At 45.3% G+C, this 25,793-nt stretch overlaps 1 pseudogene across 1 annotated transcript in view; it reads right to left on the reverse strand.

Moving 5' to 3' along the window:
- Window positions 1-25,793, reverse strand: part of LOC147610667 (uncharacterized) — a 103,641-nt pseudogene that overhangs the window by 45,747 nt on the left and 32,101 nt on the right. Inside the window, exon 3 of the transcript XR_015264089.1 lies at window positions 19,998-20,033. The product of XR_015264089.1 is annotated as an uncharacterized LOC147610667 (transcript). The remainder of the gene's footprint in view (window positions 1-19,997; window positions 20,034-25,793) is intronic.

A 25,793-nucleotide genomic window follows, 5' to 3' on the forward strand; every position in this document is an offset into this window, starting at 1 on the left:
ATGAAACGTCACAATGCTATCGAAACCCCAACAACCAGAGAAAAGGAGCTTACCCTCCAGCCGTGCAGCCTCTAGCCTTACCAGCCCCAGCTAAACCAGCATTAGGAGCTCCTGAAGCTCAAAAATCCACGTGGGATACTTAGGCTACCGGCAAGACCATTACCACCCCCAATTCTACCTCCTCAACCCCCTGCCCCAAGAGTCATACCATTACACCAAGTGGCCTTAGAAGAGATCACGGTGGAAGAAGATGCCAACATCTTTGAAACCACATTTGGCGAGTCACAAGACTCAGGTGCTAGGCAAACCATCAGTAATTATGTTACGGATGGGGATAACATGTACCCTGTGTACCAAATGGTGCCTCAGGCCAGAGGAAGAGACATGAATGCTTTGGTAAAAAGGCCGCCAATGCAATGCTATCATTGCCAAGGATCCCACCGCATAGCAGAATGCCCAGTGAGGAAAGGACTACCCATAGCACCTCAAGCAGCCATCCTCACACCCTTGTGTGCTGGATGTGGCATCGAACACATGAACAAAGATTGCCCTCTTAGGGCCGAGACACAAACTGGAGGAAAAGAATTCAACACGGGGTTAAACTTGTTAAGTGTCAAGGATGGGAAAGTTCACACTGTCCCCCTTAACATGTTAACACGTTTACAAAGTAAAAACCGAGCGACAGACGCCGTTCTGAGGAAAGCAAAAAAAGCTCAACCTGAGGAAACACAAACCAAGCAACCCACGCCAACACAACAGGAACCTTCACAAGGGGGAATGGGTGGGAAAAAACATAGAAAATGACGCTCTAGACGAGTGGGAAAGGGAGCCCACGCTGTCATCATTCAAGATGGGACTGACAAGGATACATCCTCTGACCCATCTACTGTGGATCTGAAGATGAGGATGGAATTTTGAATACCTCAGGCACCCAAAAGGTACCACAGGTATCGTTTCCCAATCCTCCATTGGAAAAACAAAGGCTACTGGAAGCGCAAGACCTTGTGAGGGCTACCCAGGCTGAACTTGAATATGTGAGCCCTACTCACGTTCCAATCAATCCAGCAAGTAGCGCCCCACTCGAGGAACCTGTGATCACCAACAACCATGTTCCAGATTCGGAACCAGGTTCTGAACCACTAGGCATGGGCTTCGACACAATTCTCTCCAAGGTCATTGGGGATGAGTTTCGTACTTAGCGAGCCAGCCTAGTCAGAGAAATACCATGCACAGTGTCGCCAGGAGCACAACTGGTAGAAGAGCCACAGTCATACAGAGAGTATCCTAGGGACACTGCTGGACTCCACGCCTTTTTATCAACGACCGTCCAGATGCCAATAGGGTCACTCTTGAAAAGTTGCCCTACGCTCTGGAAGGATCTAAAGGATTGGGTGGATGGAAACCTAAGAACAGGTCTGGAGGAGAGCTTGGAAGAAACCAACCCTGAAGAGGAAGTGGTACTTCCGAAGAGAAAGAGGAAAGTGATGAGGAACTCCCTAACATGGCTGTAAACAAGTTAGGTGAGTACGTCGAGAATGACACAGGCAATGCTACACTCCCAATTGTTTATGAGGGACATGAAGTTACCGCCATCCTTGATGGAGGAGCTGGAGTGAGCATAATCACCCGAAAATGTTGGGGGAGAAATGGGGGAAACCAAAACTTGAGACTACAACATTGGTGGTGAGGCTTGCAAATGGAGCCACAACCAAACCCATGGGACTACTTTATAATGTAAGAATTAAAGTGTGCGGGCTACAATTTTGACATTCACTTGTTGTGATGAACTTTAACGACCAGCCCAACACTTATGATTGCATTATAGGGAGACCGCTCATGAGGGCAGCCAGGTTGATACATGACTGGGGAAACAACAGGGTATATCTTCGAAACAAGGACCAAACATTAAGGGTAGACCTAGATTCTGGTAAAGCCCACCCAGTCATAGGTGAACCTCTCGCAGAAGGATCAATGACGAGACTGACAGTCAGTCCTTCCTAAGGATGTGCCAAGAGGTAATTCCTGTTAGAGCTGAAGACCAAGAAGTTGCGCCTCTTCCAGAGCCTGATGACTCTGAGAATTGGATGCATATCTTGGCAACTATGGACATAATGCCTCGAGGACAGGGGACTAAGTACCAATTGGAAGGGAAACCTTACCCCGTCACGTCTATATACATGCTGAGAACGGCTACTACACTTGAACTGCCGGAGGAGATGACCACGCACCTGGATGAGAAACTTGAGCGAGCCAAAAGAAAAACCCAACACATAAAAACTAAAACAAAAAGAGGAAAAGGTGACGAGCCATATTTCTTCTCCCTGGGAGAAGAGGAACATTGGCTCAAATATGTTGGAGCTATCAACTCCAATGAAACATTCCTACAGGATTGGCAGAGTGAGCAAGGTGAGGATATTCCTGTGAGGACAGTGGGCATTGAAAAAGAACAAACTGAGCCTAAACTAACACGCTCTAACAGAAGGGCAAGAAACAAAACCTTGGCAGCAGCCGAGCGCGAAGCCAAGGCAAAGAGACTCGAAGAAGATCGTCAGGAAGATCTTCGACAAGTACCCGAGCACTTCAAAGAATACAAGACTGGAGAGAGATGGGTACGATTTGAGAAGGCAAAACACACCAAAGGGGATCAACAAGATGCACCTTATGATGGACCTGCAGAGGTAAAGGAGATAAACCTAGCTGGACCAGGAGAAGACCCAAAACCGATCTTCGTAGGGATTTACCTCCTCATGAAGAACAAGAGTTAGTTGATCTCCTAAAAGAATTTGAGGATTTCTTTGCATGGAAATACAATGATATGAAGGGAGTGCTGCCAGAAGTGGTGAAGCACACCATCCCTATCATCGACGAGTCAAGGCCCGTCAAGCAAAAAACATATCCTATGAACCCAAAATATTCAAAAATGGTGAAGGAGGAAATAGATAAACTCTTAGATGTGGGATTCATCTATGAGATTGAGCATACGGAGTGGGTGTCACCAATAGTGATTGTTCCGAAAAAGAATGGGAAGTTAAGAGTATGCGTAAACCTCAAAAAGGTTAACGCTGCTACTGTCCCGCGATCACTACCCACTACCCTTCACTGGAACATGTGCTAGAAAGAGTGGCAGGAAAGGAGGCTTATAGCTTCCTTGATGGGTTTTCAGGATACAATCAAGTGGTGATAGACCCATGTGACCAACACAAGATGGCGTTTGCCACAGAATGGGGAATGTACGCGTATCGTGTCATGCCGTTTGGTTTGACTAACGCACCAAGCACTTTCCAAAGATTAATGTGCACAGCTTACAAAGAATATCTAAGAGAATTCTTAGAGGTATTCATGGATGATTTATGTGTCAATTCCTCATGGAAAGACCATCTTTCATGCCTAAGAAAAGTCTTGGAAAGGTGTAGACTATACCGTATCTCCCTCAACCCGCTAAAATGCCAGTTTTGGGTAAAGCATGGAGTTATTCTTGGGCATATTGTATCCTCTCATGGCATCTCAACAGATGAAGCAAAAGTGAGACTCATAGTTGAATTGCCGCCACCAACCAACTACAAGGATGTACAACGCTTCATGGGGCACGTTGGCTATTATAGAAGGTTCATCGCCTTCTACGCCAATATCGCTAGACCTCTGTACAGACTCTTGATAGTCTTTGAATGGACTGAAGAATGCCAGATCTCATTTGAGACCTTGAAAAAAGCCTTATCAAGCGCACCCATTCTTCGCAGTCCAAATTGGGAAATAATATTCCACGTCCACATCGACGCCTCAGCATATGCAATAGGGTGTGTATTGGCACAACCTGGAGATCATAACATGGACTTCCCTATTAGCTTTGCCAGTCGCCAACTGAATGATGCTGAGCAGAATTATACCACAATAGAAAGAGAAGGCCTTGCTATGGTATATGCGGTCAAGAAATTTAGACACTACTTTGCTGGCAAACAAGTTTGTGTTTTATGTAGACCACCAAGCATTGCTGTATCTTGTCAACAAGCCATGCGTTACAGGAAGAATATCTCGATGGCTTCTGATCCTAATGGAGTTTGACTTCACCATCATTGTCCGTAAAGGATCACAACATGTGCACGCAGACCATATGTCTCGTATTCCTAATGGAGAACCACCATTAGGAGTCGATGATGAACTTCCAGATGCTGCACTATTTTCTATTAGCATAGTCCCAGAATGGGCTGAGGATATTGCTTATTACCTTGCTAATGGAACATTGAAGGACACTCCCTTCAACGCTGATCAAGCCCGACGCTTGATCAAAAAAGCTGCACCATATCAACTCATCACCCCGGTGAGTTGTACAAACAAGGGAAAGATGGCATACTTAGGAAGTGTGTTCCTGAAAGTCACTATGTCTCTATGCTGGAATTAGCTCACGCTAGTCCCGTAGGAGGACATTTCGCAGCAGACATTACAGCAAAGAAAGGTTCTTCATGCAGGGCTATGGTGGCCCACGCTGTTTGGAGATGCTGTGGAATTCGTCAAAAGATGTGATGAATGTCAAAGGTCATCCAACCCACAAGGAAAGGATCGAATGCCACTAACTCCAATCATTTCGTGGCAACCTTTCGAAAAATGGGGTCTAGATTTTATAGGCCCAATTAGCCCAGCAGCCAGGTGCACACAAGCACGATACATCATCGTTGCTTCATCGTTGCTACAGACTATTGCACGAAATGGGCTGAAGCAAAAGTAACACGGAGAGCGGATGCACAAACTACAGCCAGGTTCCTTTACTCTCACATCATCACAAGGTTTGGCTATCCACTAGAATTGGTAAGCGATAGGGGGAGCCACTTCATCAATGAAGTGGTGAGTCACCTATTGAGTACATTTATGGTTGTGCACCGAAAGTCCACCCCTTACTACCCTCAGGCCAATGGACAGGCCGAAAGCACTAACAAAGTACTTTGTTCCATCTTAACTAAAACGGTCGAAGCCAGTCAAACTGATTGGGGTGAAAAACTCTTTTCAGCCTTATGGGCGTATAGAATGGCATACAAGGTTACCACTGGGTTCACTCCATTTCATCTGGCCTATGGGCAACATGCAGTCATGCCAATGGAGTTCCTAGTTCCAAGCCTTGATGTAGCTGTAAAAGAGAGACTGGAAGGAAGCATGCTTTCTGACAGACTCTTGGCTCTCGAACAGTTAGATGAAACAAGATTACGAGCTGTCCACGGCATGATCGTAGAGAAATTCAAAAGAAAGCAGTGGTTTGATGACCAACTGCGAGACAAAAATATCGGTGTGGGAAGTCTAGTCCTCTTGTATAGTGTGAAGAGCCAAACACGTAAGCTAAAATACAGAGGGCTAGGACCTTTCCAAGTGGTTGAAATCACGCCACAAGGAGCTGTAAAGATCTCAACAATGGAAGGTGTAGAGATGGAAGGCTACATCAATGGTAGCCGTCTAAGGGCTTTTTATGGCCTTTTGACTGAACACATGTTGAGATCATTACACCTCAAAAAAGAACAAAAAAGGAAACAAGAGGAGCTTAAACGGGAAGCACAATGTGAGGCCAAGGCTTGCGAACAAAAACGAAACCTCCAAGTCCTCCATATCAATATGGCCCAGGTTACAGACTTGCAAGAGGAAGAATGGGAAGTGCAACCTGCTAGATTGTGGGTGGGGATAGAAACCCCTAAGTGCACAATTCACAAGTCCGCATTGCTGGACATAGGAGCAAGCCATAACCTAATGTCATGTGAGACATGGGAGGAATTAGGAAAGCCTAATTTGAGTCCAACGTATGCATCTATTCAAGCAATAATGGCACCATGACTCAATGCCTAGGCACCTGCACATTGCTAATTCACATTGGAAATAACCCCCTGGAAGGGAAGTTTTATGTTATGAGTGCAGGAACTATGGTGGAAGACCTCCTTTTAGGCCGAAACTGGATGGGGCACAACAAATGCCACATCGATTGGGACACGAGGATGGCGACACTCCAACTAGCCACCGGCCAGGTAACCGTGCTCATGACGAAAGAAGTCCAACTAAAACAAGAGAAGAAAACCGTCAACCCCATCGCTAAACAACCTCACAAGCCCGAAGAAGAGGAGACAACCACACTGCCAATGGAACCGGTAGCAAGGACCAAGGAAAAGATGCCCCCGAAACCACAACAGGGTATATACCATCACAAAAGGAATCAATGGTGGGTCCGCAAGGATCTCCTCAGAGCTCAAGGATACAAGGGTAGCACTACCAAGCTCTGGATTCCGCAAAGGCATGAGACTATCAATCAAGGAAAAGTTAAAGTGGAACCTGCAAAAAGAAAGCGCAAACCAGTCTTAAAGGTACCAAAGCCAGCAGTCGACAAAGTGTCCATCACCCAAAGATATGTGCCAAAAAAGGTCCTGCACGCTCAAGCGTACCACCAAGGAGCAACACAGCTTTGGGTGCCAAAACAAAGAAGGTCACAACCACTTACACCTCTACAAGACCCTTCTCCCAGTAACTTACAACCACCCAAGCCCAAACCAAAAGCCCCTAAAGCCCAAACCAAAAGCCCCTAAAGCTACCAGGACAACACAAAAGTGGGTACCTAAGTCTCTCAGTAAGCAACACAAATCGGAAACTTCATTATGCTTCATTGCTACACAGGTGTTGCTGAGGACCGCCACAAAGACAAAGGAACCAGAAGCCTCTTAGGAAGTGAAGAGTTCCGCAAAGCCGAAGAAGTCAATTCAAGAATCAAAGACCCTTCATACATCCTTCGATGCTTCTACCTCCAATCCAATGCCGCCTGCAACAACTGACAAAGAATGCCCTCAAGAGACTACTACACTTTGGTCGGCATGGAAGAAGTTTAGTTCCTTCACCAAAGGCATCACAAAACCCTCACCGGCTACTCTCATGAAAAATGAGAGGTAGTCAAAGAGAGTCGAAGAAAGCAGACCAAAAATGTCGAAGAAAGCAGGGAGTCAGGTGTGTTGGTGAATTGCATGTGCACATTTTCCTTCTTCTTGCTTGTTTCGGCTTGGCCTAGGATACGACCTATCGCCAGGTTGCACAATAGAATAACACAGCATATCTTCAGGAGAGGCGAGAGCACAGAGCCACCTAAAAAATCAAAAATCCCAAAAACTCAGAAAATCATCACTTACTGGCTCCTATGATAACGAACATTATCATCCAATGATAACGCGTTAACATACAATAATAACGAACGTTATCCGATGATAACGTGTGAGCATTCCATCCTAACGAATGTTATCATCATATGATAACGCGTTAGCATCCAGAAACCAGAACGTTATCATATAATGATAACGCGTGATCATGATATCATAACGGACGTTATCATCCGATGATAACGCGTAATCATGCAAAAATAGGAACGTTATCATCCGATGATAACGCGTGATCATCCAATGCTAACGAACGTTATCATCAAATCATAACGCGTGATCATCCTCTATGATAACGCGTTAACATTCACAGCAACTATAAAAAACCAGCCCCTCTCCTCATTTTCTCACGTTTTTGCTGCTTTGGTGCCAAACTCTTGCGAATTTTTGCGAGAATTTGACCTACAAGCACAAAAACATTTAGCTCTCAAATTTCACCATCGTCATCATGGCTACCCCCTCCCCCCGCAAACGCAAATCCTCATTTCCCCCCTTCGTGGAGCATTTCTTTGAGGAGAAGGAAAAATCCTGGATCAGCACTGAGGACCTGGAGCTTGTGGACGGGGTTGTGACCCACAGCTCCATGGACACCGACTCTGGCCTCTCCTTCAGACTCTGCTATCACAGCCCACAATGCCACTACCTTTTACAAGATGCCAGGGTCCTACCTTATATGCAGAGCATGGGCTTGGGGGAGTTTGCTCAGATCCCGCCATGGGGACTTGACTTGCCGAGGTGCCTTCAGTTTCTCACAACCTACAATCCCAGAACTAGCACCGGCAAAGTCAGAGGCGAGGGCCAAGAACAGGTGCAGGTACAGCTCACACTAAACGTATGCCAAGCCCTCCGCCTCCCCATTATCCAAGAGAAGTACAAACAGTACGAGAAGATCCTCCCTGTGATAAAGAATGTGGTCAATGCCCAAAAGATCAGAGGAGCATTCATTCAGTGGGAAGACATCACCAGGCCGGAGCTGGTGCTCCCCTCGCAAGTACTGTGATGATGGTCCCGCACCTCCACTACCCCGACCGATACAACACTTGCGCCACCAACATCCTCGGGAGGGTAGTGGAGTGCAAGCCGGTCAACTGGGGGGGCCTCATTCTCACAACACTGCAAAGTGTTTGTGAGAACCCCAAGATGAAGTTTGCTGCAGCCTCGATCCTCACCTGAATTATTTACCACGCCACAGGGTGGCTGTTATACCAGCAGCGCAAGCTAGCCCCCGCGCCTCTACCGTTCACATTGAAGATCTGCCAGAAGGAGCGGCGGAGTTTTTGGAGCCAGAGCCACCACTCAAGAAGCCACGCCAAGAACCTGTGGTGGCAGCACAACAAGTGGAGACCATTTCAGAGGATACCCCCCAAGCCAGCTACCACCCTGACCCAATCAACACCCCAACCCACATCCCCACTCCCCAGCATTTGCAGCAGGCTGAAGGATCCACAGGAACCCCTGATTTTTTGAATCTACTTTTTGAAGCCACGGGTACACGGAAAGGTGAGGGAGCATTCTCTCAGCCTGCAAGGAATTTACAAAACACTTTGGACCAGAGCTGTTGGCAGCTGCCCAAGCCAATTACATGGCCTGCCAAGCTTGGCTTAAGGATGGAAAGCTATACTCTCAGGAGGTGTTCAGAGAAGGGATTCACCAGGCCCAAGAAGGCATGCCAGACTTGGAAACAGGGCTCCTCGGCCTCCTCCAACAAAGCATGACCAATGTACAACTTCTGATGGAGAGGAGGGCTGAACCGAGAAGGGAGGACCAGCAAGCACTTCAAGAAAGCAGACAACAGTACGCTGCACTACAAGAGTCTCACAACTAGGTGCTCGGCCAGTTACAGATTATCAATTCTGAGGTCAAAGTACAACAAACTGTAATGGATGCCATGCAGGCAAGGAACCAGGTTTCGGAGCAACACATAACACAGCTACAAGCGGAACCAGGTTTCGGAGCAACACATAACACAGCTACAAGCAGAAGCAGCGGAGCTGCAAATGGCCAAGGAGCATCATCAGGCTGAAGCTGAGGCTGAAGCTGAACGATGGAGGACTCTCTCCATAGACACTCAGGCTCAGGTGAACAGGGCCTTGAAGGAGCTTGCTGCCAAAAATGAAGATATCTCAACAGCACGAGGAGGAGCTTCAACAAGCTAGGGACTTGAGTTCCACGAAAGATGAGGAGATAGCCAAGCTCAAGGAAGTTCTCAAAGCCAAGGAAGAAAAGCTGAGGAAGCTACAACAGGAAAAGCTGATTCGAAGGCCCACCAGCACATCCCGAGGAGCTCAGATAACAGACAAAGTCCAGGATAAGCTGGATGTGCTCATGGATGCCGCCACCACAGGTCTCCCCCTCCTGAGCCATGGTCCATACACCCCCTCTTCTCTGCTGGAGCTCAGGAGGAAGGCAGTCATGTTACACATGCTGCAATTTGATTATGAGCTGAACAAGCCCTTGGACACGGCTACTATGGATGCCATATGCGAGAAGCAAAGAGAGCTAGCCTTGGCCACCATGGCTATGGGGATTTTTCAGGGATAGGTGGAGCTGGAGCACCCCGAAGACCTCTACAAGCTGCCTCGTCACCCCATAGCCATGAACTTCCAATCATGGTGCAGTATCTTGTCCGATGCCAACTCCCAGTTTGATGAGGACTTCATCGACTTGGAGAAGCCCTCTGCACTCCAGCCCATCACTCTCACCACGCAGGATTTGGAGGAAACCCTTCACTGGCTCCAAACAGAAGGAAAGGATGCGGTTATTGGAACTTATAGCCGACTTATTCATTTCAACAACCCTTCCTACCATCATAAGGGCATAGTAATCCTATACTACAGGGTGCTCTCCTCCATACAGGAACAAGTTACAAAGAAAATCTTGGATTTCTCAACCGAAGAAGTGGCGTACCCCGAACCAACAGAGGAAGAGTTCGAGAAGGCCACCGCTCTCTTCCCACAAGCAACTTTCGACCCATTCGACGATGAGGAGGGTGGATTCGACAACCCCGACTCACCTGGGGACGATCATTCCGAAGAAGAAGGAGAACAGGGCCAGGAGCCGCCAAAGGATGCGCCACCAACCACCTCTTCTCAACCACCCCAACAAGGCGTCCCCTCACCCACCGACACCATTGACATCCTGTCATGGTCGCCGGCCACACTTCCCCTTTTCCCCTCTGTCGCCCCGCAATCACTTCCATCATCACCCCCCTCCTCTCCTTTCCACCCTCCACCCTCTCCACCACTGCCTTTCACACTCGCACCACCTGGTACCACACAAACCATCCCTGCACCTGTTTTGCACAAGGATGTTCCAACCACCATCCCTGCACCTGTTTTGCACAAGGATGTTCCAACCACCATGGACATCCCTTCTCTTTTGCTTGCACAACCACAACCACCATCTCCACCCCCCAGTGCCAAACCCCTCTCACCACACAACAAGAAGCCACAACCCTCGAGGAAGGGGAGTTCCAGCCCACAGGCTCCCCCACTGGATTCCCACTACACCCCAGCGAGGTGGAGATTCTTCCTCCCCCAACCACTGCCCAATGGGAGGACTCGTTGAACATCTGTACGTTCAACGAGGTCCTCGACACCCTCGCCTCACAGATTCTGTTCATCAACAAAGAACCAAAAAACACATAGAAGCTGGATTTGAGGCTGCTACGTCTCTACCTCCTCAGAGTCAACCGCAACACGTACTCCCGCAAGTACCCACAGCATTCTACTAGAGCAGGGTACCATCGACCTGACGAGGCAAAGATCCCACGTACCCACGCCACTCAGAGGTCAGCCCAAATGGCGCAAGCCTTGGCTGTTCCAAAGGAGGTACTGGGAAGTATACTGCCAAGCACCCTTGCAGATCCGAATAACAGGGCTTTACTTCCCTATTCCCCGAAGATGGAGCTGGGAAGAATTTTGGAAGATCCGTAAGACAAAGTGCCCCAGCATGCTTTACAACTTCCCATCTTTCGCTCCACCGCCTCACCAGCAGTCACAGTAAACTGAAGCATGGATGATCCGTGTAATGAGAAGCTTCAATCAAGAATATCTGCAAGTACCGGATCCAGCCATAGTGGCCACAAGAAGGTTCTTTCAGCTCATCATCGACCTTCTGCTCGCTTTCCCCGATTGGATGACACACTGTGATGCAGTCAAAGGCTTGGCCTTCTACATCGACCAAGGGCCATCACTAACACAGATCATTGGATACTTCCAGCGTATCCAGTGGTTTCCTGGCCATCGCATTATGGATTTTGAAGAGATGTTCACCACCAGATTCTGGGGTGGATACAAGGTGCTTGGATGGGAATACCATTCAGCACATGGCCGCTACAAGTTCATTGAAGGGTGGAAAGCCTATGGCATCCCCACGCCATTCCCCCGCTATGTTCCTCGTGTGTGATTCCCGCACCTTTAGGAAGGGGGCAATGTTAACCACTTTTGGTTAACATCATTTTGCCTAGTCATTTACGTGTAATATATTTTTGTAACTAGGCAAATACTTTGTAACATGGGAAACCACCGAGCTTACGACATGTGTAAGTCGGTGAGAATAAAACCGCATTGACCATTGAGCATGCGACATGTGCATGGCCAATGAATAAGCAAGTCTAGATAGTTAGGGCCCATGGGCAGCCGGACATTGCAAAGCAATGGTCAATGTATATAAGTCATTTTATTGAATATGAAAAGGAGGCATTTTCCCATTCTACCATTGTGTATTGAGTGAGAGAGAGAGAGTGAGAGTGCTTGAGCTTGCATGCTTGCTTGCTTGCTTGCCATCTCCTTGTGCCTTCCATGCTTATGAGTGTGTGCTATTCCCTTCCCTTCTCTTGCTTCCCTTCTCCCCCCTACCTTCCATAGCCCGCTTGTGAGCAAGGCTAAGTGTGAGTGAAGCTTTCTAGCTTCCACTCCACCATAGCTCCACACCTCCATAGCCTCCTACCTCCTACCTTGAGTGACACAAGGCAAGGAGTGGAGTGGTGTATTGCTCGTGACATCCTTAGGGATGAGCTATCCAACCATGGATGCCTAACTCCATTCACCGACAACAACCCTTGCACGGTTCTCCCTCTTTCTTCTTCTTGATTCCTTCTCCTTCTTGGTTAGATTAGTTGTGTGCAAGGAAGTGTTCTCTTTTTGTGAACACCTACCGTAGCTCATTCTATCTTCAACCCACTCATTCACACACTCTATTCAAGAGGCAATCCAAGCTGTAGCATTCACAACCTTACTCGCAAACATACAAGCTCAAAGATTACTTCAATCTCATACATCTACTTCAACAACCAGCATACGCATGATAAGCTTTAATGGAAACTAGAATCAAGCCTGCACAAACATATTCATTAACACACACAACTTGAATCAAACCTGCAGCTTACACAAGCATATTCATTAACACATACAAGCTTGAATCGAGTAGAGTAGAGACGGGAGAAAACCTCATCCCATTGCATAGAATGGTAAAGAGCATAGCTCATACATAATGTAGATGTGGAGAAAGAAGAGCTCACACCAGTTCAGCCGCATGATCCGATGGGGAGAGAGACAAGCACCTAGCTCACATCACCAATGCTTTGCCACCATTGTAGGGAAACATGCTGGAGGCCAGGGCACCCAGAAGCTATGGCAGAGATCCCATAATCACTGACGGCATCATACTCAAACTCTTCAGCGAAGTTGAGAGAAACCAGGTCTTTGGACTTGGAGGTGTTGGCACAGGGTCTCGAGTGCATGGGCAGGTCGGCCTTCTACAGCCCTGCGCAGCCCGTAGATGGGAAAAAGCACGTTGCAGCCCGTAGATGGAAAGAACACGCTGCAGCCCATATGGAAAGAACACAGCAACCCATCTGTACACATAGCCCGTAGAAGGAAAGAACACGCTGCAGCCTATCTGTTGCCTATCTGTTGAAGGAAAGAGGCACAGCCTGTCACAGTCACCTGTAGTAGCTGGGGAGGACGCAGCTCACCTGTAGATGGAGAGGACGCAGCTCACCTGTAGATGGAGAGGATGCAGCCGGCCTATGTTTAGTCGAGTGTTGAGGAGCTCAGCATTTCCCCGCCCTCCTCTAGATGCCTTGGAGCAAATCTCGCCATGCTGCCAGGGACAGCTATACAATCACACCTACCGAACCCCACCAGCATTACGCTCCAAGCCACAACTCTTTCTGGAAGCACATCATCCAAGCACCCACATTTGGCATACATATCAATAACTATGTTTTTGATGGTAATGTGGGATTCAAATCCTTGGCCTTCTACAGCCCTGCGCAGCCTGTAGATGGGAAAAAACATGCTGCAGCCCGTAGATGGAAAGAACACGCTATAGCCCATATGGAACGAACACTGTAGCCCATCTGTACACATAGCCCGTAGAAGGAAAGAACACGCTGCAACTTGTCTATTGAAGGAAAGAGGCGCAGCCTCACAGCCGCCTGTAGAGCTGGGGAGGACGCAGCTCACTTGTAGATGGAGAGGATGCAGTCGGCCTGTGTTTAGTCGAGTGTTGAGGAGCTCAGCATTTCCCCGCCCTCCTCTAGATGCCTTGGAGCAAATCTCGCCATGCTGCCAGGGACAGCTGTACAATCACACCTATCAAACCCCACCAGCATTGCGCTCCAAGCCACAACTCTTTCTGGAAGCACATCATCCAAGCACCCACATTTGGCATACATATCAATAACTGTGTTTTTGATGGTAATGTGTGATTCAAATCCATTCCTAATGATCAAGTCATGGACCAACCTGCCCATTCCTAAGGCTCTTGGACTGCCACATGCTTTACGGATGCATAAAAAAGTGAGCTTGTCTGGCAGAACTCCATCTTCCTGCATCTGATTAAACAACCTGAAAGCCATCCCATTTTGGCTAAGCTTGGCATAGGCTGAGATGATTATGTTCCATGAATGCAAACTTGGTTTTGAAACGCATAGCAGAATGCACTTTCTTGCATAGAGCCAAGTCTTTCTTTCTTGCGCATTCCTGGAAAAATAAGTGAAAGGAATTATTTGATATCAAAACCTCTTGCTGGTTCACAGATGCCACTCTATGAAGGGCTTCTTTGGGCTGCATATCATCATCCAAATCGCTTAAATTCCTTGCAAGTCTGAAATCTCCACCATCAGGACATGCAATCATGTGTAAAGATAATAAGCACTTCACAATGTCCCTATGTATTTCTTGGCCCTTGATGGTGACTCCTATGCTGGCACAAGCTTTCAAACTGTAAACAAATTGCTTCACTGATCCGTGGCGGATCAGTAGGCACATGCAACCACGTCTGAAGAAAGAAGTAGAGAAGCTCAAAGCAACAAATCAGAAATAGAATACCTTAATCACAAAGCTTAATACCTTAATCACAGAGCTTGATACATCATTCCATATTGTCCAATTCGCACAACTACTTGAAGCTGAGAAAAGGATTGGAGCAATCCCGCGACACTAGAGTTTCCGACATGGAAAATTGGACAAAGAAAGCCATAAAAGCTATGCAGATGACTTTTGCCACATTGGAAAAAACTGCTAGATTGGAGCTGGTAAAGATAAAAGGGCAACTCACTCTACTAGAAGCTAAAGAAGAACTAGAAGTTCTGATGCTACACATTGACATTTTAGAAAATTGGGAGGAGTTTATCATGTCAACCATATAGGAGGCATGGACAACATGCAAGAGGTACAAAAACTACTCGAGATCCCCACCGCCACATGCAAACCTCTCACCTTGCCAGCACTGGTGATGGCAAGGATGATGAAGATCATGGAAACACAACTGATACGGCAGCCCAGGGTAGGACCGAGCGGAAGCAGGCAAGCCACTAGACCAAGTGGCAATACCCTCATAGCACCTGCTATTAACCACCTCCGAAGCTCCCCATCCGACAGAGAGCAACAACTTACACAGCAGTTTGGCAGAAGCTCTAGAATAGATCAGAACATTACAAAAGGGCAAGGCAAAGGTGATTGAAGACATGCCAAAGAAAAAGGCCCTGCTTTTGCAACCAAGTAAAATGCCCACATCCATGGCTTTAGACACAATGTCTAACATGGAGCTAAAAGAACAGATCATAATCATGGGTAGAACTCTGGGAACAATGGAAGACCAAGCCACAACATTTCAACTCATGGGTTGAAGAATATGAAAAGAACACATATGACTTTGAAAAGCAGCATGCCAAAGACGGAGAAACCATCAAAAAGCTTAAAATGAAGAACACGGAGCTGCTCCACCTCCTGCAGAAGAAAAAACCAACCCACCACCAGAAGTGCAACCAAGAAGAAGCTAGGCGGACAGCAAACAGAACCACCTGTGTTGCAAAGCAAAATGAAGACAAATAAGAAATCAAGAAGCTCAATGCCAGGATATAGCAGCTAAGGGAGAACGGTAAATAGCAACATGCCTTCTTCAAAAAGAAAATAGAAAGTAAAGATGCTCAACTACTAGATTTCCAAGAATGGGCAAACAAAACATAAACAAAAAATGTCACACTCCGAAGTAGAGTGGAAGAACACAAAAAGGTAATTGATCAACTATCAGCTTGGATTGAGAATCCAAAAGATCTCAGCAAGAAACCAATGTTGCACTTTAGACCGATCTATTGAAAGCCAGATCTGACAGCTACAACATCATGAAGCCATGTAAAGAACAAAAAGCCAAATCAAGGATTTGCAGGAACAAAAGAGCTCCCACATGGTCACAATCCAAATGCTCACAGAAGGTTTGATACAGGCTATGAGGCACATGGGACAGAACAAACTACACCGGCCACACCGGATTGGAGCCAAGAATTAAAGCAGTACATTACAGATGAGAATCTCTTGCATGCTACTAACCTCACACCAATTCACCACCCTGCCCAATCAGATGTAATTTAGCCCAAAGTTGTGCAAGCATCCTACCCCAACTCCCCTTCTAGGGCTGTCCGAGGTAGCAGAGACGTCTTGTGACTCGCGGAGTCAGAAGGGAGAGTGGATGAAGAAGTACCAGCAGTGCCACATCCACATCCACTCCTTCTGCCTCCCTTCCAAACCCTAACACCAATAGAGTGAGCCATCTGACTAGATCTAGAACCATGGACCAATTCAGTCCCACCTTTTGCATTTCACTACATGGATGCTACGGCTGAAACTCATCTGACAGCTAGGGTGATTGTATACACAGATGTTCGATAGGATAATAACAAAAGAGGAATCGGATGCTTAGAGAAGCTGGCGTGTGCCTATGAGAAGAGGCGACAGTGGAGACCAAGGTATGATCCACTATATGACGAGCATCGGCGAACAAGCCACCGGGCATGCCAGGTGTTGGCGGGCCGTTCGAAGGACCGTCCGACATATGGTAGTCGACCAACCACCGGCTACAGCCTCTAGTCAGGCAGCCTAGTCAGGCATCGCCTAGTTGCCACCTACCTTTTTGTAAACTGATTACTTTTGTAATCATGTAATATATTGGCCTGTGCACCCAGTCATTGTAACAGACTGTTAGTCTGATAGCTATGCGTTGACAATTTTACCTAAGTAACGGGATAGTGGGATAATGGCAACGTTTTGGAACTATTTTTATCCATCATTCAGCATAGCTGAATATAGTGCAAGTAGAAGAATAGAGAAAGCAAGAGAGAGAGAATGCAAAAGATAATCAAGTGAACACTCGCAGTCGGATAGTCGGACATAGTCCATAGCTATGCATACTTGGAATATACCAAAACTTGATGATATCTTGTACTATCATGTGTTAAGTGTGTAGTGTGAGTGAGTTGAGTGAGTGAGATCTAGTGTGTTTATGTTGCGCATCAACGCATAGTCGGACTGCACTGTCGTGTTGATTAACCAACAAACACTCACAAGATCTTCAAAAGTGTCCTTGTGCTCTTGTTCTAAATTCTAAAACCAATGAACAACCTCTTTATTGAGTGTTAAAACCAAAGGCTTGCACTCTTGTCTTGTCATCCATGGCTTCCTCGACTTCATAAATTTGTCTGAATATGGCTACGTGGGGCTATGAGCATGTCTTGTTCCAGTGAACTTGGAATTGCTCAAATGTTTGGTGAAATGTGTAACCTTGGCTCCTCTATGCCTATCCCTTTCGACATCCCTATGCGGCGTTGGTCTCAGCGCTGGTCCTACTTCCCTTGTGCAAGGGCAACTGTACATCCTATTACAGTGAGACAAAGCTGTCCTCATTCATCAAGTATGCTTCTCCATGGAATTGGTGGTGTAAGCATTGGGTATGTCATGAATGGTGGTGGTGGGATGTGTGAATGGTGGTGGTGGTGTTGGGTAAGTGGGTGTGGACACCACACTTGGTGTGAAAGGCGGCATTTAAGGAGCTGACTGCATAGGTGGTGGTGGGATGGGTAGTCCCTATTGGGAAATAGGCACTTGTATGCCAGGCACATATAGAACATATGGAGTTGAGGCGCCCGCTGTGTGATGTGCGGTGGTGATGGTAGTGGTGGTTGGAGTCGTGACGTCCAACGTGGAGTGGTATGATTCCTGTGAAGAGTGGTCACTCGAGCCAGGTTATGGCTCAAGGAATGATGTTCCCAAATGAGATCAAAGAAATAGGCCCTACTACAGCATGAGCTGGGGTTGCAGGTTACATCCAAGACCTCAATGTGACAGTTGGGTCTAGCACTCTATCATTCGGGTTAGGAATCATGGGGGGAGAGGTACTCACCCCCCCAACCTAGACTCATTCAAGGTCTCACGCCCCCAACCTAGACTCATTCAAGGTTGTTGAAAATTGCTTTGGTACATACGCATTTCCCTCACTATCAACATAGCATTTGAGCCGCCCTGTGGATATTTGCTCAAATTGGAATACTAAGGGGGCATATGGGATGGGTGTCACTAATGGGAGTTGTTCCAACTCATAGGTTCTATGGCTAGAATCCTTGTACGTCATTGGCATAACATCCCTAATAGACAGTCTTCACAAGAAGAACCGGTCTGTTTCCCTAATAGACATATGGGATGGGTGTCACTAATGGGAGTTGTTTCAACTCATAGGTTCTATGGCTAGAATCCTTGTACGTCATTGGCATAACATCCCTAATAGACAGTCTTCACAAGAAGAACCGGTCTGTTTCCCTAGCATCCACAACTACTCTTAATGGATCCTGAGTGGAAATGGTCTTGTGATGGGGTTCCTAGGATTGGGCAATCTAAGGTGCCTCCCCTTGGTTTAGCATTAAGGTGTAGAGAGTACCGTCTTGGTCTATATAGTACTCATGCCCTGTAGTGTCACGTCAGGTGACAACAACTGGTATGTCCCCATGACTTGTGGGTCCTAAGGTTGGTGGGACCCATATATAGTAGAACCTCTTGTTTGGATGAAGATACATGTGCATGCCATCTGGGCCTACACTACATCTCTACAGTTCTCTACAAGATCTGTGGGTCTATTCCAGGATTAGGCTCACTCTCATGGTGGGCCTGGAGCCCTATGGAACATACTCATAGAAGGCCGGCTCATCTCAGGTCAATCCCTTTGTGCATTCCAAGACTAGTTGGTCTTCTAGTGTGCGTCCCTAAGTCAGTTCCAAGACTAGCTGGTCTTCTAGTGTGCGTCCCTAAGTCAGTTCCAAGGCTATGCTTCATTAGCATTTCATTGAAGTCCTGGTCTATTTCATTGCTGCTATGGTATGATGTACTTTTTGTGTTAAGGTTTGGAATGGGTCCAAAGGTTGGTCTAGTCACACTCCCAAGAGTTGGCACTTTGAAGGGTTCAGACTCGTAGGAAGGATTCAAGTACACGGTGTCAATCACCTTTCCTAACCTAAGGTTCATAAGCCTCAATGATTCAGCCAGTGAAAATCTGATGAATATTCTATTCTTAATGATTTTTGACTATTTTTTGTTTTTATAATTTTGTGTTTTTGGGTCAACACATTATGTGTTGAGGGAAACTACCTCAAGACATCGTGTTGAGGAGCCGGTGAACATGTGGGGTGAAAATGAAGTGAGCACGGCATGTTCAAGTGAACATGCATGTTGAGATCTAGGGTGAACATGTCGACACGTCCAAGGTGAACACATCTGAAGATGAACAGAGCGTGTTGACAATTGGGTCAACACACATGTTGAGTGAAAGGTGAACTCGTGGGGTAACGGGGTGGACACCACGTGTTGGCAATTGGGTTGAAAGGTGGACACGCCGTGTTAACAATGAAGTCGACACGCATATTGAGCTGGACACATCTAGTCTGAACACCGGATGTGGTGAACACATCGAAAAAGTGAACACGCAAGGGAGTGAAGAAGTCGGAACATGCGAGAAGTGAACACAGAAGAAGTGAACACATTTGCAATCTGGACACGGCGTGTTGACACTTGGGTCAACATGCGTGTTGAGCGGTGAGATCAACATGCGTGTTCAGTTGAACACGTGCATGTTGATTGACCTTTTTACAGGTGCTGAATCTGACATTGCCATTTTTCTGATAGACTGGGTGGGAGAATTTAAGGTTTGTCCAATGTCCTCTTCAAGAGTTATGCTCCAAAAGTGGTCCTTCCACTACTCTTAGTCACCAAAGAGAGTTACTTTTTAAGATTTTTGGAAGATTTTCTATAAATTTTTTATATTTTTAAATTCAAAAGCTAACCCAAATGAGATTAACAATTGGATTAATCACTAATTGATTATTAATAATGATTAAATTAACCAAATAAAAAATTGATTGAATGAATGTGAAGCTTAGACACTCCTTAATAGCTTTCTAGCTTCAATTTTATGAAATAATGAATATCCTAAGACTGAGTTAATGATTTGTGAAGACACAAAGGAAAAAATTATAAAAAATTAACAAAAATCAAGAGAGTTACTCACTTTGCTTTCTTCTACTTCTTCACTTGCATTGCTCCACTTGATCAATGAACAATAAAAACAACAACAAAACAAAGATTAAATCACTCAACTCTCTCTCTCTCTCTCACACACACTCACACTCACACTCCAACTCTCAAACATCCAAGAAGGGAATCCCTCTTAGGGAATTGAAAGCACCCTCTTAGGGAATTTAAAGCACCCTCTTAGGCAATTGAAAGTACTAATCTCTACTTTAGCACATATCCACTAGATTAAGCTACGACATGTATTCTATCCCCAATAGTGGCACCAAAATGGTTAGCTCTCTCAATAACCCCTTGCAAGCTAGTCTACTTACAAGGATCATTTTGCCAAGTATAGCAACCAGCCACATGGAAGCAACAACGGTGGCTAATCTATTGTGAAACTCCCCAAGGGTTGTTAATCCTCAAGGGTTGCCAAGAGTGACTAATGGACACTCAAATGGAGAAGGAAAGCTAGAAAGCTTCCTCTCCCAATGCTCTCTAATCTTTTACCTAATCAAGACTTAATCATATACAAGCATCCTTAATCCTACTCAAGCAAGCAAGCTACACACACTCACTCTCCCTAATTAAGCAAAACAAGAAGAGGGAAAGACATGAAAGCTTAAGAGCTTGAGACTCAATTGGGGCCAATGTTTGTGTATTTTCCCATTGCCAAAAATATCATATATACATTGCCTCTTGGCCAATGGCTACCAATGGCCGGTTGCCCGAGGCCTTTTGGGTGCCCATGTGTCTAAGTGCTAATAAACTACTGTATGTACAAAAAGAGTTACAAAATGAGGCCAAGCCCATCAGTGGGTAAGCTATTCTAAGCTGGGAAGGCCGCATGGCTACATAGAGTAAATGGAGTTAACAGATACTTTTTTTTGATTGATTCATCCCTATGATTGATTCATCCCTATGTAATCAATACATAATCTAAGCTATTCTAAGTTGGGAAGGCCGCATGGCTACATAGAGTAAATGGAGTTAATAGATACTTTTTTTTTATTGATTCATCCCTTAGATTATGTAATCAATACATAATCTAAGCTATTCTAAGCTGGGAAGGCCGCATGGCTACATAGAGTAAATGGAGTTAACAGATACTTTTTTTTGATTGATTCATCCCTATGATTGATTCATCCCTATGTAATCAATACATAATCTAAGCATCTCATATTTATTTTTTAAAAGAGCAAAAGTGCAGAGCATAGGTGCACCCCTTGTGGCAACACACTAGGGAATATAAACATAGGTGCACCCCTTGTGGCAACACACTAGGGAATATAAACATAGGTGCACCCCTTGTGGCAACACACTAGGGAATATAAACACTTGTTCTAATAGTAGCTACCTCAATTTCTCTTTGAGTTCTATTACTTCTAGAACTGCCATTTTATATGCATGCTTGGTTGTAGGTTGTAGGCTGGGCTTGAGGAATCAATTCTAGCTCCCTAGAGCATGCATTTTATATGCATGCTTGGTTGTAGGTTGTAGGCTGGGCTTGAGGAATCAATTCTAGCTCATGGTCTACTTCTCGGGTTAGAGACATCTCAGTCACAACACTTCTAGAGACACATCAACATAATCACTTAACCATTCTAGCTCCCTAGAGTTTAGTTTGATGACATAAACTATCTATTTCTTCCTAAGCCCTTTCAATAGATTGGAGACTTTAACTAGGTATAACAATGGAGATCTTGAAGTTCCTCCCCCTTCAACTTTAATCTCATTTTGGTCTAAGAAAGATATGGTTCCTTAGTGATAATGAATGCTAGCTTGATTCTTTGAGAGCCAATCCATGCCAAGAATACCATCATACAAATACATACAAACACCATATATTAACCACTCTGGTTAACAGCCTTTACGTAGTTTAATCACTCTTACTTTTTGTAACTGCACAAAGCGCTCTTTTTTGTAATTGGGATTCCACCAAGCTTATGACTTGTGTAATGCCGGTGTAGAGAAATAAACTTAGCCACACTGAGCTTGTGGGATGTGCAATGCCAGTGTGAATAGCAAAGTCTAGTAAGTTTAGGGCCCCTTGGATATTCCATGGGCGATCGGACAGCACTGTACATATGAGAAGTTGTATATAAGTCATCATTTTATGAAATATGAAAATGAGGCAATCCCATTCCATAATTTTTGTGTTGAGTGAGAGAGAGAGAGATTGAGTGAGTTTGAGCTTGTGTACACATGCTTGCTTGCTTGCTCTCTTGCTTGCTAGTGTATGTGTGAGTTGTGTATGCTTCTCCCCTCTACCTTATTGTCTCTCCCCTTCTCCACTTCTTTACAAGCTCACATTTGCATAAGCTAAGAGTGAGGGAAGCTTTCTAGCTTCATCTCCTCCATAGCTTTCTACCTCCATAGCTCCTTCACCTTCTTCTTAAGTGACACAAGAGGAAGGAGTGGAGTGGTGTTTAACTTGTGACATCCTAAAAATGAGCTTCCCTCTTTGTTGGGAGTCACATGCTAATCATCATTGGTAACAATCCTTGCATGCTTTGTCTTTTCCTTCTTCTTCTTTCTTTTTCTAATGCAAGGTAGGAGATCATTTTGGTGAACATCTTTGGCGTCGTTGTCAGGGATTAGTGTGTGGTGAGCTATATATCACCTACTAGAAGTAGAACTTGGAGTGCCAAGTAGCCCGGTGAGGAGCACTCACATTAGTTGCGTTGAGATTTCTGGTTTTTGCATGTAATTGTTATTGTTGGTAACCATTGGAGTAAGGAAGGAGCTTGGAAGCACTCAAGGCAAGCAAAGAATCAACAAAGTTGAAGCAAGTAAGTGCCCTAAATCTAGCTTTGATTCAATTTTTCTTGCATTGTATTTTCTTTGAGTAAGTTACATTAGGCACTTTTAATTAAGCCATTAATCTTAAATTATTAGCCATTGGTAGAGGCATTGAGCATATAATTGCATTGATTGGGTCTTGAGCTTTATTTTGAGCATATGCATGCTAGGATTTAGTAGGAAAAAACACATCAAAACCCTAAAAAGAAACAAGCAAACCATAGTGAGAAACCCCCTCAGCAGAGCTCTGGTTTAGGCTTCATGAGTTTATAGGATTCACACATATATTTTTGACAATTCATGTGTATATCTTGAGGATTTACATGTAAATCCTAAGCTGGCCCAAATCTTGACATTTATAAGCAAATCCATGAGTGGGGTAGATTTTGCCTAAAATTGAGTGGCATTAAAGAGGGATAACATAAATATTTCACCTATTGGCAGGGAATGTATGTGAATCCTGATGATTCATGCATATATCTTGAGGATTTACACGTAAATCTGAGCTGGCCCAAATCTTGACATTTATGAGCAAATCCATGAGTGGGGTAGATTTTACATAAAATTGAGTGGCATTAAAGGGGGATAACAAAAATATTCCACCTACTAGGGAATAATTACATCATTAATTTTTTTGACACTGTCATTTAATGCGTGAATCTTGTCGATTCATGCGTCAATCCACAAATTCATGCGTTAATCCTAAAAAACATGCATGAGTATCCTCAAGAAGCATGAACCTCGATTCATGCGAGAATCCTATATTCATGCATGTAAATCTATCGTGAAATTTCTATCGATATACGTGATCACAAAAATATGCACAAAAATCTTGAACATATACATAAATCTCGATTCACGCATCAATCCATCGATTCACGCATCAATCCATCGATTCACGCGTATATTTTGATCAATTTATGTGAATATTTTGACCTCGATTTTGCACATGTAAATCCATCGATTTACGTGAAGATCCTCGAGATTTATACAAAATATTGATATACATAAACACATGAACTCAGTTGATTTACGTACGTAAACCTGTGTACATATGATTGAGGTTGAGCAAGCTTGTCTGGTCCAATCCATTGCATGAGGATACCATGGTTTTTGATGTCGCATCCGCCGCCTATCCCTTCCCAAGCAACAATGTATCACTCTGACCCTTCTATAGGAATAGAGTAGAATCAACTATGAGTGGTGTATGACAGCACCAACAACGAGAGCGAGAACTTAGAAGAGATTAGCCTTCAGGAGCACCATTTAGACACAGAGCTTCCAACTCAGTGCATAGACAGAGCTCCCAGTGCTATTCATGTCCCAGATTTCCCAACTCACTCAAAGCACAGTATCTCCGAGAGAGTACTTCGATACTTTCAAGGAAAGGCACTAGCCACAAAGGATACTAACATCGCAACTACATCTATGGCTACTCAACCAAACCCTAGATGAGAGGACACAAATGAGATCTCCCAATTTCTTAATGAAGCCACCAATCCCATGGTTAGAGGAGTTACCAATGCAACGGCCCAAACACCAATAGCCACAGGTGGAGGATTTCCCTAACCCATGCCTACAACCAGTAGAGCAAGCATCCGCCTACCCCAACCAACCTAGGAGGATTCGTTCCTCTCCCTCAACCATAGATCTGAGACGGTACACTGCAGTGCATATGGAAGGTCTGAAGGTCCAAAACCTTCAGACCCAATGCACAATGATGGGTTTACTATATGAAGATCCCCGTCGTGTGTCAGCCTCAGGATTACCATTCACACCTATTCTAGTCCTAAGGGTAGATCCCTTCTACCCCCCAAGCATTGCCATGAAAAGATTCAGGGGAGGGAAGAGAGCTTGAGCTCTTGCAAGCACACATACACACACAAACCCTAGAAGAGAACACACAGTGATGGAAAGCTGAAATTCTTCTTCTTCTTCTCTACTAAAAAAAAAGAGGTCTACAAAAGATAAGTGAAAACCAAACATAAGTACTAGAGTACTATGCACATGTGGTCCATAATGTGAACACACTAGATAGGTGAGCTGGCATGATAAGTATGCCATACGGGTGGACTAGATAGTGTAGTCCAGCTGTAGAATCACTGGTGAAGATCTGTCATGTTGGCTACCAAACGTGCCAGTGGATGTGAATGTAGAACGGTCACCCAGGCACGTCATGAGTGTCAGCTCTAGTTGAGCTTGACATCTCAACACTCTCCCTCAAGCTCAACTCCATCTCCATCACTCCAAGCATACTGCAGAATCTATGAAGCTTCTCAGCTCCCAAGGCCTTGGTGAAAATGTCAGCAGCCTGATCCTCTGCGCTGACATACACGAGATCAATCTCACCTGCTGCCAAGACCTTCTCTCTGATGAAGTGGTAATGGACCTCAATGTGTTTGGTCCTAGCATGAAACACTGGGTTCCTGGCCAACTGTATGCTACTAAGGTTGTCACAATAAATGACAACCTGCCTGTCCACATGCAATCCCAAATCTCCAAGTAGCTTGCGAAGCCAAGCTACCTCACATGCTGCCATCGCAGTGCCCCTGTACTCTGCCTCTGTGCTCGACAAGGCAGCTCTGCTGTCAGCTTCTTACTGCTCCATGTAACAGCAGCGCTCCGAAAAGAAAACATAAACCCACTAGTAGATCTCCTGTCTGAGATGCTACCAGCCCAATTTGCATCAGTGTATCCATAAACTGACAACTATGCACCAGCCTCATAAAAGAGACCATAATCAGCTGTGGACCTCACATAGTGTAATGTACACCTCACACCATCCAAATGTGGCTTTCGAGGAACCTGCATAAATTGGCTCTCCAATCCAATTGTGTAGCTCATGTCTGGCCTGGTGATTGTCATATAGATAAGATTGCCCACTATCTTCTTGTACATAGTGGCATCCTCTAAAATCTCACCCACATCTGCACTCAGCTTGCCATTTTGATCCAATGGTACAGAAATGGGCTTACAGCCAGCCATACCA

The sequence above is a fragment of the Cibotium barometz genome, chromosome 49, assembly GCF_041138505.1.
Source record: "Cibotium barometz isolate CiBa-2024 chromosome 49, ASM4113850v1, whole genome shotgun sequence".
NCBI lineage: Eukaryota > Viridiplantae > Streptophyta > Polypodiopsida > Cyatheales > Cibotiaceae > Cibotium > Cibotium barometz.